Source organism: Pseudophryne corroboree, chromosome 1, assembly GCF_028390025.1.
Source record: "Pseudophryne corroboree isolate aPseCor3 chromosome 1, aPseCor3.hap2, whole genome shotgun sequence".
NCBI classification, from domain to species: Eukaryota; Metazoa; Chordata; class Amphibia; order Anura; family Myobatrachidae; genus Pseudophryne; species Pseudophryne corroboree.
In genome coordinates, this window is record NC_086444.1 from 128,388,141 (window position 1) to 128,408,140 (window position 20,000).

General features: G+C 45.3%; 1 protein-coding gene across 2 annotated transcripts in view; it reads left to right on the forward strand.

Moving 5' to 3' along the window:
* The window catches only part of LOC135057003 (putative nuclease HARBI1), a 77,539-nt gene that overhangs the window by 35,538 nt on the left and 22,001 nt on the right, over positions 1-20,000 (forward strand). The gene's annotated exons all lie outside the window — the stretch shown is intronic.

Here is a 20,000-nt window from a genome sequence, read left to right on the forward strand (position 1 = left end):
CTTTTACACCCTAAAAAAGTCGATCAAGCATGCATCATGCCTTGGGTGACTCAGTATACTCCAGCTAGTCAGACCATCAGTAAGATTTCAAAAAAACACTGGCCAATTGTTATGACAGATCCTGATTGTAATTTAACCAACACTAAACTTATGTCATGCTATAAACGGGGTCGCAGTCTGCGTGACATTTTAGTGCGGTCAGATATTTCTGAAATTTCTCCCAATATTTATAGAGGCAGTCTGGGATGTATTCGTTGCACATGTGTCACCTGTAAGTTTTTAATCCCAGGTGAGACTTTCTACCATCCACACACTGGTAAGATTCTGCATATTCGTCATAGGTTGACGTGCAATTCTAAATTTACAGTGTATCAAATCATATGCCCGTGCGGTTTGTCCTATATTGGTAAAACCGAACGTCCATTTAAGGAAAGGATGGCCGCACATAGGTCATCAATTAAATTAGCTATTAATTCTGGCAAAAGTGACCTCCCTGTGGCCAGACATTTTTTGCAAGCATCACATAATCTCACAACATTGAGGTATCGAATGATTGACCAAGTGCCCCCCTCTTTAAGGGGTGGTAACCGTGGTCTGAAGCTTCTCCAGTGTGAGGCTCGTTGGATATACAGGCTAGGAACCCTGACCCCGGGTGGCTTAAATGAGCAGTCAGGGATTAGTATATTAGCTAGTAATTACTAATATATCATTTTGATTGATTTACAGGTATAATTATTACATTTATTCTTGCTTATGCTATCTGGATGTTTCTCTTTTATTCTTAATCTAAAATTTATCCGACTAACTTGCCATTGACTTATATGTATCTATATAGTGCTTGTTTTTAGTTATATATGATAACATTAACGTTTTGATATATTCATTGCCGATCTTCTATTTGTAACCATTTATAAGTTAATAGACACATCACTACAGAGTACGGCAGTTGGTTTGTTTATATTTGTTGTTATGGTGACGGTTTTTACACATGACGCTTGACTTCCTTTGATAGGACGTCATCACGTCATCTACAGTGCGCTTCCGCCGGGTGTGCAGTCCCGCCGCGGCTATCGGCACTTCACTGGGTGATGCTTGTATATAAGGTAGGATGTTTTATGTCTCTGTTATATCCTGATGAAAATGCCTTATTAAATGGCATTGAAACGTTGCACTTTATAAAGTCTTATGTCTGCTTTTTGTTGGAGTGCCGCACCTACCTGCTGTACATACGTTCTTCTTGTGAGGGCACCCAGCTGTATCTTTATTTCAAGTGGCCGTGCCGGACCTCCTTGTTCTCTACAAATTGATTTCCAACGATTTGGATCTCCTGTCAGGGCACCCCTTCATTCATCAATCAGGTATTATCTGTTGTGGACTTTCTGTTTTTTGATATATATTTTTTTCACGGTTTCCACTGGCTCTAGGTGTTTTTACTGCATTTATTACACCTGTTGATTTGCACACCACTGTTGTATTTTAATGTGATGGCTGATACGGACTATGAGCAAACTACCAGCGGCCATGCATTTATTAATTACCCGATTGGTGATACATTTACGTACTCAGAAGCTGAGGCTGACACGATTTTACGCACTGGTATTTTGTCAGAGCAAGCTGAAGCTCTGCCTCTTGATGATATTTATCGTGAGCTGTATAGGCTTAAAAAGAGGGAAATTGATTACTATTTCCATGCGTTATCACTCAGCGAGTACTATAGGGCTAAAAAAATCCCTAGAGGACTGCGTGTCCGCAATGGTCCCACTATAGGTAAACATGACCCTGCATTTTGCAGGAAATGGGTGTCCATTGTTAATAAATGCTCATTTGACCTTATGTTACTCATAATAGAGTTTTCCAACAAAGAGGTTGATATCATGCAAGCAAAGGTCAATGCATTTGAAATTATCCATAAACCTAACCTGATTGAAGATACCAATACTGATTGGTATGCTAAATTGAATGCACAACTTCAGGTGTATAAGAGAGACCTTATTAAGTTCAAAAAGGCCAAACAGGTCAAGGTGGACACAGATTACGAGCTGAATACAGTCTATCAATGGACTTATCCAGCCAGGGGTAATGATTATAAAAAGCCTTTCTTTAGACGCAATAGAGGTAAGGGCGACTATCAAGTGGACTCTTCTACAGATTTTTATTCATCAAGTGATAATGATCGTAATACCAAAAGTAACAAAAGGAATAATAAACGAGGCCAAGTTGACCCTTTAGGAGTGACGACTCGGGCCTGGTATTCCCGCGACGACGGCGATACACCAGGAGGGGCGGCCAAGCCAAAAGGCAGAGGACGTGGAGCAAAAGCTGTAAACAAAACGTAATTGTCAATTTATCCTCCTATGAATTGTCTGGAATAGAAACTGAAGTTTTATCTAAAGGCTTATCGTTTGTACCGTCCACACGATTCAATATGTTAGATTGGAGTGTGGAGAAACATAAACTGCATCGTCAATTGAAACTGTGAACTTTATGGTAAACGTACCATCTCTGCCAATAGTCAAGCTGTAAACGAAGCTGTTTCCAAACTTCCTCCACAACTGTCTAAAATTCTCCCTAAATCTACATTTGAACCTCAGTCTTTTAACCCCTCAATCAAGACTTTCATGCGCCTTTTGGATGATGAAACACAGTTGGCAATACCTCAGTTACCTCCACAACGCCAGAACCTTACCCCTGGGCAACAACTGGCTTTGGATAATTTAGCTAGGAACAAATCCTTGATTTTTCGTCCAGCTGATAAGGGGGGTGCCCTGGTCATACAGGATCTTGCTCAATATAAACTTCAAGTAACAGCACATCTGGATGACTGTACCACCTATAGACGGTTGGCTCAAGACCCTACAGCCTTGTTTAAAAAGGAACTATCGTCCATTCTACACTCCGCTTTTGAAAATGGAACTATCACTGACCAACTGAGTAAAGCATTGTTACCTGCATTCCCTTTGGTTCCATTATTCTATACCATCCCGAAAATACACAAATCGGTTATTGACCCCCCGGGTAGACCAATCATTGCTGCCCGGGGTGGTTTATCACAACCCATTTCTGTATATTTAGATAGCTTACTACAGCCATTTATCAAAAAACATCCTAGATACCTTTTAGATACGACGTCTTTGTTGATTAAATTGAGGGCTCTTCCTAGATTAGATCCTGATATAGTGATGTTTACAATCGATGTTACTAGTTTGTACACTGTCATTCCGCATGAGATGGGTTTGGCAGCTGTTGGTCGCTTTTTAAATGCTCAGGTTGATTATAACGGTCCAGCAATTGCATTTGTTTTGACATTACTACAGTTTGTTTTGACCCGTAATTTCTTTTTGTATGATAGTGCATTCTATCTCCAACTAATTGGTTGTGCGATGGGGGCGGCGGTGGCCCCCTCATACGCCAACGTTTTCATGTTTGATGTTGAACAGTCAGTGTTCTTTTCAGATCCTGCCATTTTTTCAAAAATTATTTTTTTCTGCCGTTATATAGATGACCTCCTTATTTTTTGGAAAGGCGACAGTAAGATCCTTATCGAGCATATTGATTCTCATAATGCTAGTGAGAGCCCGGTTAAATTTACTCTTGAGTTTAGTCCTGCTAAGATACACTTTCTGGACGTAGCAATTTCTATTTGTGATGGATTTATTTCCACAGATTTGTATACCAAACCTACTGATCGCAATAATCTGCTTTTGTCTACCAGTTGTCACCCTAGATCTCTTGTTAAAGGTCTTCCCTATTCTCAATTTTTAAGGGCCAGACGGATCATTTCTGACCCCAAACAAGCCATTATTCAAATTGATATATTATTTCAAAAAATTTTGGAACGGGGTTATGATCCCGCTTTATTACAGACAGCCAAATCCAAGGCCCTGGCACTGGATCCTTTGCTACTTTTACACCCTAAAAAAGTCGATCAAGCATGCATCATGCCTTGGGTGACTCAGTATACTCCAGCTAGTCAGACCATCAGTAAGATTTCAAAAAAACACTGGCCAATTGTTATGACAGATCCTGATTGTAATTTAACCAACACTAAACTTATGTCATGCTATAAACGGGGTCGCAGTCTGCGTGACATTTTAGTGCGGTCAGATATTTCTGAAATTTCTCCCAATATTTATAGAGGCAGTCTGGGATGTATTCGTTGCACATGTGTCACCTGTAAGTTTTTAATCCCAGGTGAGACTTTCTACCATCCACACACTGGTAAGATTCTGCATATTCGTCATAGGTTGACGTGCAATTCTAAATTTACAGTGTATCAAATCATATGCCCGTGCGGTTTGTCCTATATTGGTAAAACCGAACGTCCATTTAAGGAAAGGATGGCCGCACATAGGTCATCAATTAAATTAGCTATTAATTCTGGCAAAAGTGACCTCCCTGTGGCCAGACATTTTTTGCAAGCATCACATAATCTCACAACATTGAGGTATCGAATGATTGACCAAGTGCCCCCCTCTTTAAGGGGTGGTAACCGTGGTCTGAAGCTTCTCCAGTGTGAGGCTCGTTGGATATACAGGCTAGGAACCCTGACCCCGGGTGGCTTAAATGAGCAGTCAGGGATTAGTATATTAGCTAGTAATTACTAATATATCATTTTGATTGATTTACAGGTATAATTATTACATTTATTCTTGCTTATGCTATCTGGATGTTTCTCTTTTATTCTTAATCTTAAATTTATCCGACTAACTTGCCATTGACTTATATGTATCTATATAGTGCTTGTTTTTAGTTATATATGATAACATTAACGTTTTGATATATTCATTGCCGATCTTCTATTTGTAACCATTTATAAGTTAATAGACACATCACTACAGAGTACGGCAGTTGGTTTGTTTATATTTGTTGTTATGGTAACGGTTTTTACACATGACGCTTGACTTCCTTTGATAGGACGTCATCACGTCATCTACAGTGCGCTTCCGCCGGGTGTGCAGTCCCGCCGCGGCTATCGGCACTTCACTGGGTGATGCTTGTATATAAGGTAGGATGTTTTATGTCTCTGTTATATCCTGATGAAAATGCCTTATTAAATGGCATTGAAACGTTGCACTTTATAAAGTCTTATGTCTGCTTTTTGTTGGAGTGCCGCACCTACCTGCTGTATATATATATATATATATATATATATATATATATATATATGTGTATATGTATATATATATATATATATATATGTGTGTATATGTATATATATAATGTATGTATGTATTAGTACTTGTAGTCGGCACTCATGAAGTAAACATCACAGTCAGCTTGCCCGGTGCCCTCTAAATCAACTTTGCAGGTTGAAGATATAAGCACAATGAAGCGGCACTCCAGGACTTAATTCAAATAAACGGGTCCAGTCTACCGATTTTTGATGTGCAACGTTTCGGTTTTAATCACAAACCTTCGTCAGGCATATACATACAACAGAACAAGTCTTACCTATATAACAAATGAAATCACCAGGTGCAGTGCAGTCCAGGAAGCCCCAGAGTTAGGGGTATATGCAATTGCGGTCGAAATTGTCGAATTTCGGGTCATTTTCGCCCAAAAAAAAAATTTGCCTATGCAATTCAGTGCTTTCCGACCAAAAAACGGACTTTCAAAATTCGACTTTTTGAAATTCGAATTTTTGCAAATTCGACTTTTCTGCAATGATACAAGTGCTGCAATTCGACCAAAGCATGTTCAATTCAAGTTTGGAAATTCGACAGCAGTGCTTTTAGACAGCAAATTCGTCATTTTCAATCCGCCACACTTTGGAGGGTGAAAACAATAAAAAAAAATTTAAACATGTTCTTTTTGGTGTTTTTTTTTTTTTAGGAATAGCATATCTATTTATATTAGAAGGGATTAGGTACTTTTTTTTTTTTTGGAGGCACAAATATTATTTATATATTTTTTAAAATATTATTTTTTTTATTTTTATTTTTATTGCTGGAACGGTAAAAATCCTTTAAAAAAATGGCGTGGGGTCCCCCCTCCAAAGCATAACCAGCCTCGGGCTCTTCGAGCTGGTCCTGGTTCTAAAAATGCGGGGGAAAAATTGACAGGGGATCCCCCGTATTTTTAAAACCAGCACCGGGCTCTGCGCCTGGTGCTGGTGCAAAAAATACGGGGGACAAAATGAGCAGGGGTCCCCCGTATTTTTCACACCAGCATCGGGCTCCACTAGCTGGACAGATAATGCCACAGCCGGGGGTCACTTTTATGCCGTGCCCTGCGGCCGTGGCATTAAATATCCAACTAGTCACCCCTGGCCGGGGTACCCTGGGGGAGTGGGGATCCCTTCAATCAAGGGGTCCCCCCCCCCCAGCCACCCAAGGGCCAGGGGTGAAGCCCTGGCTGTCCCCCCCCCATCCAATGGGCTGCGGATGGGGGGGCTGATAGCCTTTTGTGATAATGAAAAGAATATTGTTTTTTCCAGCAGTACTACAAGTCCCAGCAAGCCTCCCCCGCAAGCTGGTACTTGGAGAACCACAAGTACCAGCATGCGGGAGAAAAACGGGCCCGCTGGTACCTGTAGTACTACTGGGAAAAAAATACCCAAATAAAAACAGGACACACACACCGTGACAGTAAAACTTTATTTCATACGTCGACACACACATACTTACCTATGTTCACACGCCGACATCGGTCCTCTTCTCCATGTAGAATCCACGGATACCTGAAAATAAAAGATCAATATACTCACCTCAGCCATGGTCCAGAGATACATCCACGTACTTGGCAAAAAAAGAAAACGAACACACGGGCCACCGGACTGAAAGGGGTCCCATGCTGACACATGAGACCCCTTTCCACGAATGAGACCTGTCAGTGACAGCTGTCACACAAAGGTCTCTAAAGCCAATCAGGAAGCGCAACTTCGTTGCGCTCACCTGATTGGCTGTGCGCTGTCTGAACTCAGACAGCGCATCGCACAGCCCCGTCCATTTTATTCAATGGTGGGAACTTAGCGGCTAGCGGTGAGGTCACCCGCCGGTCAGCGGCTGACCGCGGGTAACCCCACCGCTAGCCGCTAAGTTCCCACCATTGAAACTAATGGAGCGGCTTTGCGATGCGCTGTCACAGCACAGACAGCGCACAGCCAATCAGGTGAGCGCCACGGAAGTAGCGCTTCCTGATTGGCTGAAGGGACTTCAGTGACAGGAGTCACGTGATGTCCCGGCATTCGGGAGAAAGGGGTCTGATGTGAAAGCATGGGACCCCTTTTAGTCCGATATGGAGCGGGTGTTCGGTTTGTTTTTTTAACAAGTACGTGGATTTATATCTGGACGTGGATGTACCTCTGGACGCTGGAAGGTGAGTATAATTTTTTCACAGGTACCCTCGGATCGTCGGAGACCGTGGCAGTCGGCGTGTCAACATAGGTAAGTATGTGTGTGTCGGTAGTGTGTAATAAAGTTTTACTATCAAGGTGTCTGTGTACTGTTTTTATTTGGGTATTTTTTTCCAGTAGTACTACAGGTACCAGCGGGCCCGTTTTTCTCCCGCATGCTGGTACTTGTGGTTTTCCAATACCAGCTTGCGGGGGAGGCTTGCTGGGACTTGTAGTACTACTGGAAAAAACAATATCTTTTTATTATCACAAAAGGCTATCAGCCCCCCCATCCGCAGCCCATTGGATGGGGGGGGACAGCCTCGGGCTTCACCCCTGGCCCTTGGGTGGCTGGGGGGGACCCCTTGATTGTAGGGGTCCCCACTCCCCCAGGGTACCCCGGCCAGGGTTGACTAGTTGGATATTTAATGCCATGGCCGCAGGGCACGGCATAAAAGTGACCCCCGGCTGTGGCATTATCTGTCCAGCTAGTGGAGCCCGATGCTGGTGTGAAAAATACGGGGGACCCCTGCTCGTTTTGTCCCCCGTATTTTTGGCACCAGCACCAGGCGCAGAGCCCGGTGCTGGTTTTAAAAATACGGGGGATCCCCTGTCAATTTTTTCCCCGCATTTTTAGAACCAGGACCAGCTCGAAGAGCCCGAGGCTGGTTATGCTTTGGAGGGGGGACCCCACGCCATTTTTTTTTCCGGGTTTTTCCCGTTTTTTCCCGTTTTTTTAAAATCGCGGCAAAATCCGCCAAATCGGCCGATTTTCGCCCGCGGGTCTGTCGAATCCGTTTTGCATTGAATATGGTGAATTCCAGCAGCCACCTGCCGGAATTCACCTGTCGAATTGTGTCGAATTTAAAAACGGCGATAATTTGCCGCGATTCGCCGTGAATTGCATATACCCCTTAGACTTCCAGCTGATGTCATGCAGCATGGCCTAATTACGTAACAAGAGAGAGTTAACCCTTCACCACACTACAGACATGGAAATGAATGAATGACGTTTAATATTCAAACGATACTTTGTAAATACAATGATCATCCACAGGATAAAATGCAACAAGTTATATCAAAGATTATATATGAGTATAGCAATTGGGGCGATTATACAACACCACATCACAGTTGACTTAAATGGTTAACCAGGGGGAATCAATTAGATCAATTAATGAAAACAACATGTAGAGATGAAGAAAAACATCACAGATAACTGCTGTAAGAAAGTGTTTCATTTAACCCCTTAGGTGTTACAGTGTTGAGCCTGTCAATCCACTGTGCTTCCCTTTGTAGCAAGAGCCTAGATCTGTCCCCACGTCTCCTGCTTTCCGGGACCATGTCTATAATTTTGTATTTTAATGAAGACAAAGTGTGTCCTCGTAACTTAAAATGTTTAGAAACAGGTTGTTCGGCTGGTTTGCCTTTAAGCGCAGATTTAATAGCGCTCCTTTGTTGGGCCATGCGTACTTTAAACATGCATGTGGTCTTCCCTATGTAGTATAATCCACAGGGGCAAATTATACAATACACCATATAGCGTGAGGTACATGTGAAACAATGTTGCAGTTTGATTCGTTTGCCATAGTGCGGATGTACTATAGTGTCTCCTGTTTCTAGGTATGTGCAAGTGGTACACCCTAAACATTTATAATTACCCGTTTTTTTGGTAAGAAAATGTTGGGGTGCCTGGGAGTCAAAATCAGAAATGTCACTGTGCACAATCATGTCACGAATACTACGTCCTCGTTTATAACCAGGCATTATCCGTTTCTTGGATAACGATGGTAGGTCAGGGTCAGTTTGAACAATAGGCCAAATACCCTTTGCCTTTGACATTAATCTAGTACTGGCAGTTGTATACTGATTCACATAAATCATAGTATTTGTTATGCGGCTCTGACTAGAAATGTCTGTTTCTTTAACCTTCGGCGCTGCGAGCGCCTTTTTCCTAACACTGGTCAGTGCATTGTTGGAATATCCCCTTTCTAGGAACATAGTGGTCATAATATCAAGCTGTTTACATTCATCATCAAAATTACTACAGATGCGATGTACTCAAGAACTGAGAGTACGGTGGATCCTTTTTAAGTGGAGCAGGATGATGGCTTGAAGTTAATAATAAATTGTTACAGTCAGTAGGCTTAGTGTAAAGAGAGATACTTAACACCTCACCATCTCGACTCACAAGTACATCAAGAAAATGTATATCTTTCTCCTGAATATCAAAAGTGAATTTGATATTGTTATCTTGGGTATTAATGTCAGCCATCATGCTCAAAAACTCACACCTCGTGCTTCGCCAAAGGAGGAACACGTCGTCTTTGTACCTGGTGTAGAAATGATTTTGCTTGCATATTCAGGTTTACCAAAGAACAGATCATGTTCAACTTTGAACATAAAGGCATTGGCATAGGCCGGTGCGACCGGAGACCCCATGGCACAGCCAAGAGTTTGTAAGTAATATTCCTTGTTGAATAGGAAGTAGTTACGTGTGAGAACCAATTGTAGTAATTTCACAAACAGGGATTTATCTGGACCATTGTACAGTGTATTGTTGATAATCAAGCTCTCAACAGCTGTAATACCTCGGCTGTGTGGAATGTTAGCGTATAAACTTACAACGTCAGCTGTACACAACCATGTCTCTGAAGTAATAGGGTCAAGATTACGCAGTTTACTCAAAAAAGTTGACGTGTCCTTCAAACATGTCTGCTCATTCTGAATCACTGGTTGCAGGTAATGGTCTAAGTATCTTGCTACCTGGTAAAATATGGAATTACGAGCAGAAACAATTGGACGTCCCGGAGGCTTTGTCCAGTTTTTGTGCAGTTTGGGCAGGGTATATAGCACAGGGATTGTTGGTTCAGGGATCCTTAATGCCTCCATAGTTGAGGCATCAATGATTCCCTCATCAACTGCATACCTCAAACAGTCATTCAGTTCATGTTTATATAAATCAGTAGGATTGTTGGTTCAGGGGTTAAATTAAACACTTTCTTACAGCAGTTTTCTGTGATGTTTTCATTAATTGATCTAATTGATTCCCCCTGGTTAACCATTTAAGTCAATTGTGATGTGGTGTTGTATAATCGCCCCAATTGCTATACTCACATATAATCTTTGATATAACTTGTTGCATTGTATCCTGTGGATGATCATTGTATTTACAAAGTATCGTTTGAATATTAAACGTCATTCATTCATTTCCATGTCTGTAGTGTGGTGAAGGGTTAACACTCTCTTGTTACGTAATTAGTCCATGCTACATGACATCAGCTGGAAGTCTAACTCTGGGGCTTCCTGGACTGCACTGCACCTGGTGATTTCATTTGTTATATAGGTAAGACTTGTTCTGTTGTATGTATATGCCTGACGAAGGTTTGTGATTAAAACCGAAACGTTGCACATCAAAATCGGGAGACTGGACCCGTTTATTTGAATTAAGTCCTGGAGTGCCGCTTCATTGTGCTTATATCTTCAACCTGCAAAGTTGATTTAGAGGGCACCAGGCAAGCTGACTGTGATGTTTACTTCATGAGTGCCGAATACAAATACTATTTATATACTTAGGTGTGTGCATACACTCCTATCATTAAGGCACCAGACACCGTGATTCTGCGAGCACCAGCGCGTGTTCTAAGTCGGGACATTTGCTTTTAAACATTCACGTGTGATTCTGCACAGCACTTTTTTCTATGGATACGGCAAATGATGGAGAGACGGGATTTCGCAGTACAGTTTACCCGCCGGGTGAACTGTTAACTTTGTCTGATGTGGACGCAGATAGAATACTGTTTAAAGACAAGTTAATAACAGTTTCTGGAGTGGACACTAATGAACACTGTTTCAATCATTTGCTGAAATTAAAAAAATGTGAAGTTGACTTTTACCTACACGGAGTAACTTTGTCGGACTACTACCGTGATCGCAAAATTCCTAGAGGATTCAGGATCCGCAATAATCCTACAATTGGACGCTACAATCCGTCATTCTGTCGGAAGTGGGTAGCTGTCCTTAATAAAGCATCCTTCGACCTTATTCTTCTCGTCATTGAAGACTCATCAAGAGAACTGACTGAGGTACGGGAGAAGATTAAGACATTTGAATCTACCTGCTTGGATGAACTAAAGGCTGGCACTAGCACTAATTGGATAGATCAAGTACAGATTGACAAATACAGAAGTGAACTGATCAATTTCAAGTCAAAGAAATACACCGCGGTATCACGAGATTACGAGGAGAACCGGGTGTACGACTGGACATCTAGACGACAACGGGGTCAGAAACAATTCCGCCCACGATACGCTAGGAATCAGAAAAAATCCTCCCAAGATTCAGAAAATTCTAGTGCTAGTTCCCAAAGTGAGTCTGAAGGAGCACGTGCAGCAGTGAGATCAAAGCACATCCCTTTAGGCGTCAAGACCAGGGCTCAGAGAGGAGCACCAATAGAAGAAGAACCAGACGAGGCCACCAGTGTGAAAGGCAGAGGCGCAAAGAATTCAAAGACAAAGAAATAATCTTTAATTTATCCTCTTGTGGCCGGAGAGACCAACCAGCCACACGTGTAATGGCGGCTGCGGCACTGAAGGTGTTAACCCTTGTGCCTGGCGCCATATTAAGGGACAATGGGCGCTGGGCGTCACTGTTAAACGTACTTACGGCGCTGGGTACGGACTGTTTAAAAGTTTGTTTAATGATGTGTTTTAACATGTCATATGTAGTGCTCTATGCACAATTGCAGGAATGCATGTTTAACTGTATTTTATATTCAAGATGTGGTCATCTGTATATTTAAAGAGGAAAATGCACTTACTATTATAGATGTCTGAATAATCATGTCTTATCCTTTGGGAATGGGACAGGGCCCTTAGCATGCCACTTCCTATCAGAGAGGTGTGAAGGACAATACCTTTTGATGTGTAAGTTCTTTAGAGAGAGATGCTAATCACTGGGTTTATGGGCTTGGAACTTGTTTCATGTACCTGATTTAATTGACATGCGAGCGACCTATGCAGGAAGGAAGACTGTTTGTATTGTAGCCTTCCTGTTGTGGTCTCAGACACTGGGTTTGCCTGGAGATGTGAATGAGACAGAAACATTGTGTTTTGAAGCTATGTGATAAATTTATCAATAGTGAATGTTAATCTGATACCAAACGCCTGTGTCAGAGGATATTGTTTTATTGCACTTATATCCTTGTAAAATGTGATTTATTGGTATTTTGTAAAATAACCTGATTGGTTGGAGAAGACAGGGAGGGCTTACCTCCCTGTGATACTGTGTGGAAAACTGACATAAAAAGGAGACCTGCGTGCCTCCAGGTTGTAGTTATACCATCTTATTCTGCTGGAACATCTTGCTGTATGCTGTTGCCCCTAGCAATAGGGAAGAGTTCTCTTTAGAACTATATTTGAGCAAATAAACATCTTTGCCTCAAGACTGCTTCATCTTGTGACCAACAGGGTTAGGCCAAACCTAGCCCCGTTCTCCGGCTGTCCAGGGAAGCACCTGACGTCTCCAAGCTCCGCCTTCCGCCAGCTACCGGTAGAGGCCTAGCAAGTGGCTAGTGGGGATTCGTCAGCACCACACAGCTGTGGTAAGGCAGTGCGTCGGCACATACAGAGCAGAACCGTGGTTCCAAACGCCACGGCAGGTTAGGAGTTTGGTGGTGGCAGCAAGAACCCGCCCACAACGCAGTGGGTGGAGTAAGTAACAGGCGGTTACTGACGGTAAGCGGGAATCCCCTATGTGGTCAGGCCTCGTGCGGCTTGACTTTCCATTCTGTGCGCAGTCGACGGGACGCGGCAAGCGGCGAGTGCTTCCGTACGGTACCGTCCTGTCACAGAAATTGGTGGCAGCAGTGGGATAATCCCAGGCGGCTTTTCATCACCTGATTGGAGAAGCCGAGTTACTCAGGAGAGGAGTAACTGCAGCGCAGGAGGACGCACAAGATGGCGGAATTCAGCGGAATGTCCAAGGATGATCTGGAGATCGTATGCCAGGAGAAGGGTGTGGATATCCCTTTCAACGCGTCCAGAAGCGTCATGAAGGCGGCGCTCAGGAGCATGGAGGAGTCTCATCGGGCGGAGGTGGAAAGCACTGACGGCGTCAGCATCGCAGAGGACGGCCCAACAGTGGACCTTCGTAAGGAACCGGTGAGAACCACAAGCCCCGCCCTCTCTCACAGCAGCAATGTTTCCCAGCAATCCCTAGCAGGGCCAGGATCCCAACGTCCCAGGGGGGGCAGTACGGATAGCCTAGCAGATCGGCTAGCGGAATTGGGGGAAAGGGCAACGGAGCAAGAGCGCTTGATCATCATCCAGATGTGGCGTGATGAGCGGGCACCACAGGCTGTGGTACCCCGGGAGCAGTTGTCAGCTGTTGTACACAGATCAGGACGTATTCAGTTTGCCAAGTTTGCAGACAGTGATGGGGACATTGATGGACATTTACAAGTTTTTGAAAGGACTTGCAAACTACACGATCTACCCAAGTCGGAGTGGGTGAGACACCTTGTGCCCACTCTGCATGGAGAGGCCTTGGAGGCCTATCGAGGAGTGGCGACGGAGGACTGTGGGAACTACGACGAAGTCGAGAAGGCCCTCCTCCAGCGATTCTTCATCACTCCAGAGTCTTACAGGAAGAAGTTCAGAGACTTGCCTAAGAATCCTAGCAGCACCCATGAGCAGTTCGCCACCCAGCTGCGGCAGTACGTGGTGAAGTGGGTGAAGGATTCGGAAGCCACTACATGGGACGCACTGATCGACCTGATCTGCAGGGAGCAGTTCTACCGCAGGTGCGCCCAAGAAGTGAAGGAGTGGGTACTAGATCGGGAGCCACCCAGCTTAAAAATGGCTGCCCAATTAGCCGACAAATATGTGGCAATTCGGCCACGGGGGCAGAAGCGCCCTGCCAGCAGCCAGCTCCAACAGACTGTACCACCAAGGGGACCCCCCTCTTCAGCTCATCACCCCCAAAGACAAGCATCATCCAACCCGGGTGCTCTTAGCCAGCAACCGCACCGCAGCGTCCCTGCAACTGATCAGAGATCATCGGTGCCACGACTGGAGAAGAAGTGCTACGGCTGTGGGAAAATCGGACATCTGAGGATGAACTGTCCTGCATCCCAAGCACCCCAGACTCTTGCCCCAAATCCGAGTGCTGGAGCCCGGATCGCTTGTTTGACGAGAGGAGATGAGCCTACAGAGACTGTTCCCCCTCCAGTCAGTCCGATGGAGTGTGGCGAGAGACAGGTGCACTCTGCGGAGAGAGTCACCTGCATGGCCAAACAGCCCCTACACAACATGTGGAGGCACCTGCAGCCAGTCCACGTGGGACCCCTGCAGGGAGAAGGCCTAAGAGACTCTGGGGCCTCAATCACTGTGGTGAGCCCCCACCTTATAGATCCTGCTGCAGTATTGCAGGGTCGCACTGCCACGGTCACCCTGGCAGAAGGAACAGAAAAAGCGGTTCCCATGGCAAGAGTCTACCTGGACTGGGGAGCTGGACCAGAGTTGCGAGAAGTTGCCGTCATGGATGGTCTCCCAACTGATGTGGTCCTAGGAAATGATCTGGGTGGTGGGATCGTCACTATGTTTGTTGGCGCCATTCCCCGGAGTCAAGTTCCAAAACCACCGTTGACATCAGCTACTCCAGCACAGCCCAGCCCAGAGGAAAAGACTACAGCTGCTAGACAACTGCCAGCACAGCCAACCACAGCATCAACCAGCCCAGAGGAAAAGATCACAGCGGCTAGATCAGTACATCGACCCCGCATGCCTTTTGCCTCTGGTATGCCTACGTCCCCTAGCAACGCAGAGGATGTCGGTTCCAGCTCGTTTGATCCTGTGGGGGTGCCCAATGATGCTCCTGACCCAAGTGGTTTGTCAACTCCGGCGGTGAGTATGAAAAACCACACTGACTTTTCCATGACTGACCCCTACCAGACTGACCCTAGTAGTCCCCACCTAGATCCCCCTGTAGAGTGTCCCAATTTTGGAGAGATTGAGGGCCACAGGCAGGAGTTTAGGGAGGCTCAACTCTCTGACCCATCCCCGAAAGGCATGAGGCGCCACTCTGGCAGCGGCCTTGACAGGGTTGGGGCAGGAAGTTTGACCTGGCGGGAAGGGTTAAGGTACAGGGTAGCCAGGAAAGTGGGAGGGGATAGACCAGATAGGGAATGTGTCCAACTGGTCCCCTCAGGGAACGTTCCTGCGCAACCGATGTCGGTTGCCAGCGAAACCCCTTTGGACAGCAACCCGGAGACAGACCGTACCCTGAAGTGCCTGACACAGAGCTTACCCTGGTCTGGAATGTCGGATGACGCCCAGACCAAATGTAATGCTGGTGCCATGCGTTGGCAGCCGGGGCACTCCAGCGGTTGTGTTGTCTCTGGGCCTCTGCCCATAGGAGAACCCTTGCAGCAAGTTGCTGTGGACATAGCAGGTCCCCTGCCTGTGCACAGTAGATCGGGGAAGACACGCAGCCTCCCTGTAGTGGATGCCACGCAGGATCCAGAGGCTGGTGGTCTGGCCGCCATCACTGTGGCACAGGTAGCGGACGAGGAGGAAGGAGTAGGCCTAGGTGACAGGGTAGGTTTCCCGAGTCATAGGTCGACAGAGGAGGATTGGAGGGCAGGTCTGACAGTAAGGGCAGACAGTTGCCAGATAGGTATGATGGAGGTGCAGTGCCTGGGGCACCATGTGGGAGGAGACAGGGGTAGGCCCAACCCAGAGGGGGTGGAGGCAACCAGAGGCTGTCCCCGACCCACATCACCCAGAACGGTACTGACCTTAGAACCTGTAAGGCCCTACGGACATGTTGTCATTGACTTTAGTCCTGTAGTGAACCCCTTGACAGAGGTGGCTAGGAAGGGCATTCCCAAGTCAGTGGACTTTGCACCCGCTTGCGAGTTGGCATTCCAGTCATTGAAGAAGGCTCGGGTACCCGCTCCAGTGCTGATGGCGCACATTCTTGACCAGGACTGTGTGTTACGAACTATTGCGCCACTGCACGGACTGGGAGCTGTACCGAGCCAGAAAGAGCCATATGGGCAGGAGCACCCTGTGGCCTGTTTGAGCAGGAAACTGCTATTGTGGGAGGTGGGGTATGCCACAATTGGGACACCGTGGGTGGCACTTGTTTGTAACCGGCCCCCCACCGTGGTGACTTACCACCTACCTGTTAGGTGGCTGCAACCTACCTTGGGGGAATTGGACAGACTTTTGTGGTGGAGCCTTGAACTTGGACTTCAGGTGGACTATTTGAAGATTGTGCACCCACGAAGAGAGGCCCACTGCACTATGGATGAACTGTCTAGGCCAGAGCCTACACATCCCAGGTAGCGTCCCCTTCACCCCAACGGACTGCGGGACCAGGACCCAAATCGTTGGGACATGGGTCCCTGGTTGACCCGCTTGAATGGGGGGGGAGGAGTGTGGCCGGAGAGACCAACCAGCCACACGTGTAATGGCGGCTGCGGCACTGAAGGTGTTAACCCTTGTGCCTGGCGCCATATTAAGGGACAATGGGCGCTGGGCGTCACTGTTAAACGTACTTACGGCGCTGGGTACGGACTGTTTAAAAGTTTGTTTAATGATGTGTTTTAACATGTCATATGTAGTGCTCTATGCACAATTGCAGGAATGCATGTTTAACTGTATTTTATATTCAAGATGTGGTCATCTGTATATTTAAAGAGGAAAATGCACTTACTATTATAGATGTCTGAATAATCATGTCTTATCCTTTGGGAATGGGACAGGGCCCTTAGCATGCCACTTCCTATCAGAGAGGTGTGAAGGACAATACCTTTTGATGTGTAAGTTCTTTAGAGAGAGATGCTAATCACTGGGTTTATGGGCTTGGAACTTGTTTCATGTACCTGATTTAATTGACATGCGAGCGACCTATGCAGGAAGGAAGACTGTTTGTATTGTAGCCTTCCTGTTGTGGTCTCAGACACTGGGTTTGCCTGGAGATGTGAATGAGACAGAAACATTGTGTTTTGAAGCTATGTGATAAATTTATCAATAGTGAATGTTAATCTGATACCAAACGCCTGTGTCAGAGGATATTGTTTTATTGCACTTATATCCTTGTAAAATGTGATTTATTGGTATTTTGTAAAATAACCTGATTGGTTGGAGAAGACAGGGAGGGCTTACCTCCCTGTGATACTGTGTGGAAAACTGACATAAAAAGGAGACCTGCGTGCCTCCAGGTTGTAGTTATACCATCTTATTCTGCTGGAACATCTTGCTGTATGCTGTTGCCCCTAGCAATAGGGAAGAGTTCTCTTTAGAACTATATTTGAGCAAATAAACATCTTTGCCTCAAGACTGCTTCATCTTGTGACCAACAGGGTTAGGCCAAACCTAGCCCCGTTCTCCGGCTGTCCAGGGAAGCACCTGACGTCTCCAAGCTCCGCCTTCCGCCAGCTACCGGTAGAGGCCTAGCAAGTGGCTAGTGGGGATTCGTCAGCACCACACAGCTGTGGTAAGGCAGTGCGTCGGCACATACAGAGCAGAACCGTGGTTCCAAACGCCACGGCAGGTTAGGAGTTTGGTGGTGGCAGCAAGAACCCGCCCACAACGCAGTGGGTGGAGTAAGTAACAGGCGGTTACTGACGGTAAGCGGGAATCCCCTATGTGGTCAGGCCTCGTGCGGCTTGACTTTCCATTCTGTGCGCAGTCGACGGGACGCGGCAAGCGGCGAGTGCTTCCGTACGGTACCGTCCTGTCACACCTCTATTCCTCTTACACCTTCAGAGACTACAGTGTTACGACGAGGTCTCAGCTTCGTCCCTACGAACACTCACCGGCAATTTGACAGCAAGATTGACCTAGCCCGCTTCAGCAGACAGTTATGCCTTAGTGAATACTTTGACAAAAAGGATACTTTACCAAAAGCAAATGAGGACACCACATCTACATGTCCCGTTCGGACTAAATCTAACTTTGACCCTTTATCCCTGAATTCCACAATTCGTGCCTTTTTCACGCACCATGACGAAAGAAATAGAGTCCACAACTATTGATGTCGGAGGTAAGATTAACAACCTTTCTGCAGCTGAACGTTCTGCATTGAAGTCACTCTCTACAAGAACTGATATCACTATCCGTCCGGCTGATAAAGGTGGAGGGATAGTTGTACAGGACTTACAAGACTATCTTGCTGAGGCTTATGCACAGCTATCTGATACAGCCGTTTATCAGACATTGAACAGAGATCCTACTGATTTATATAAACATGAACTGAATGACTGTTTGAGGTATGCAGTTGATGAGGGAATCATTGATGCCTCAACTATGGAGGCATTAAGGATCCCTGAACCAACAATCCCTGTGCTATATACCCTGCCCAAACTGCACAAAAACCGGACAAAGCTTCCGGGACGTCCAATTGTTTCTGCTCGTAATTCCATATTTTACCAAGTAGCAAGATACTTAGACCATTACCTGCAACCAGTGATTCAGAATGAGCAGACATATTTGAAGGACACGTCAACTTTTTTGAGTAAACTGCGTAATCTTGACCCTATTACTTCAGAGACATGGTTGTGTACAGCTGACGTTGTAAGTTTATACGCTAACATTCCACACAGCCGAGGTATTACAGCCGTTGAGAGCTTGATTAGCAACAATACACTGTACAATGGTCCAGATAAATCTGTTTGTGAAATTACTACAATTGGTTCTCATACGTAACTACTTCCTATTCAACAAGGAATATTACTTACAAACTCTTGGCTGTGCCATGGGGTCTCCGGTCGCACCGGCCTATGCCAATGCCTTTATGTTCAAAGTTGAACATGATCTGTTCTTTGGTAAACCTGAATATGCAAGCAAAATCATTTTCTACACCAGGTACATAGATGACGTGTTCCTCCTTTGGCGAGGCACGAGGTGTGAGTTTTTGAGCATGATGGCTGACATTAATACCCAAGATAACAATATCAAATTCACTTTTGATATTCAGGAGAAAGATATACATTTTCTTGATGTACTTGTGAGTCGAGATGGTGAGGTGTTAAGTACCTCTCTTTACACTAAGCCTACTGACTGTAACAATTTATTATTAGCTTCAAGCCATCATCCTGCTCCACTTAAAAAGGGTCTACCGTACTCTCAGTTCTTGAGAGTACATCGCATCTGTAGTAATTTTGATGATGAATGTAAACCGCTTGATATTATGACCACTAAGTTCCTAGAAAGGGGATATTCCAACAATGCACTGACCAGTGCTAGGAAAAAGGCGCTCGCAGCGCCGAAGGTTAAAGAAACAGACATTTCTAGTCAGAGCCGCATAACAAATACTATGATTTATGTGAATCAGTATACAACTGCCAGTACTAGATTAATGTCAAAGGTGAAGGGTATTTGGCCTATTGTTCAAACTGACCCTGACCTACCATCTTTATCCAAGAAACGGATAATGCCTTGTTATAAACGAGGACGTAGTATTCGTGACATGATTGTGCACAGTGACATTTCTGATTTTGACTCCCAGGCACTGGGCGCTGGGATCCCGAGCACCGAGACATCGTAGTAAACCCGTTTAAAGGCCCCATGGCCTTTTCATATTTATCTTTACACAGCACAACCTGATGGAAAGGCCATGGGACCTTGAAACGTTGTTCTTGCTTGTATGTTAACAATGC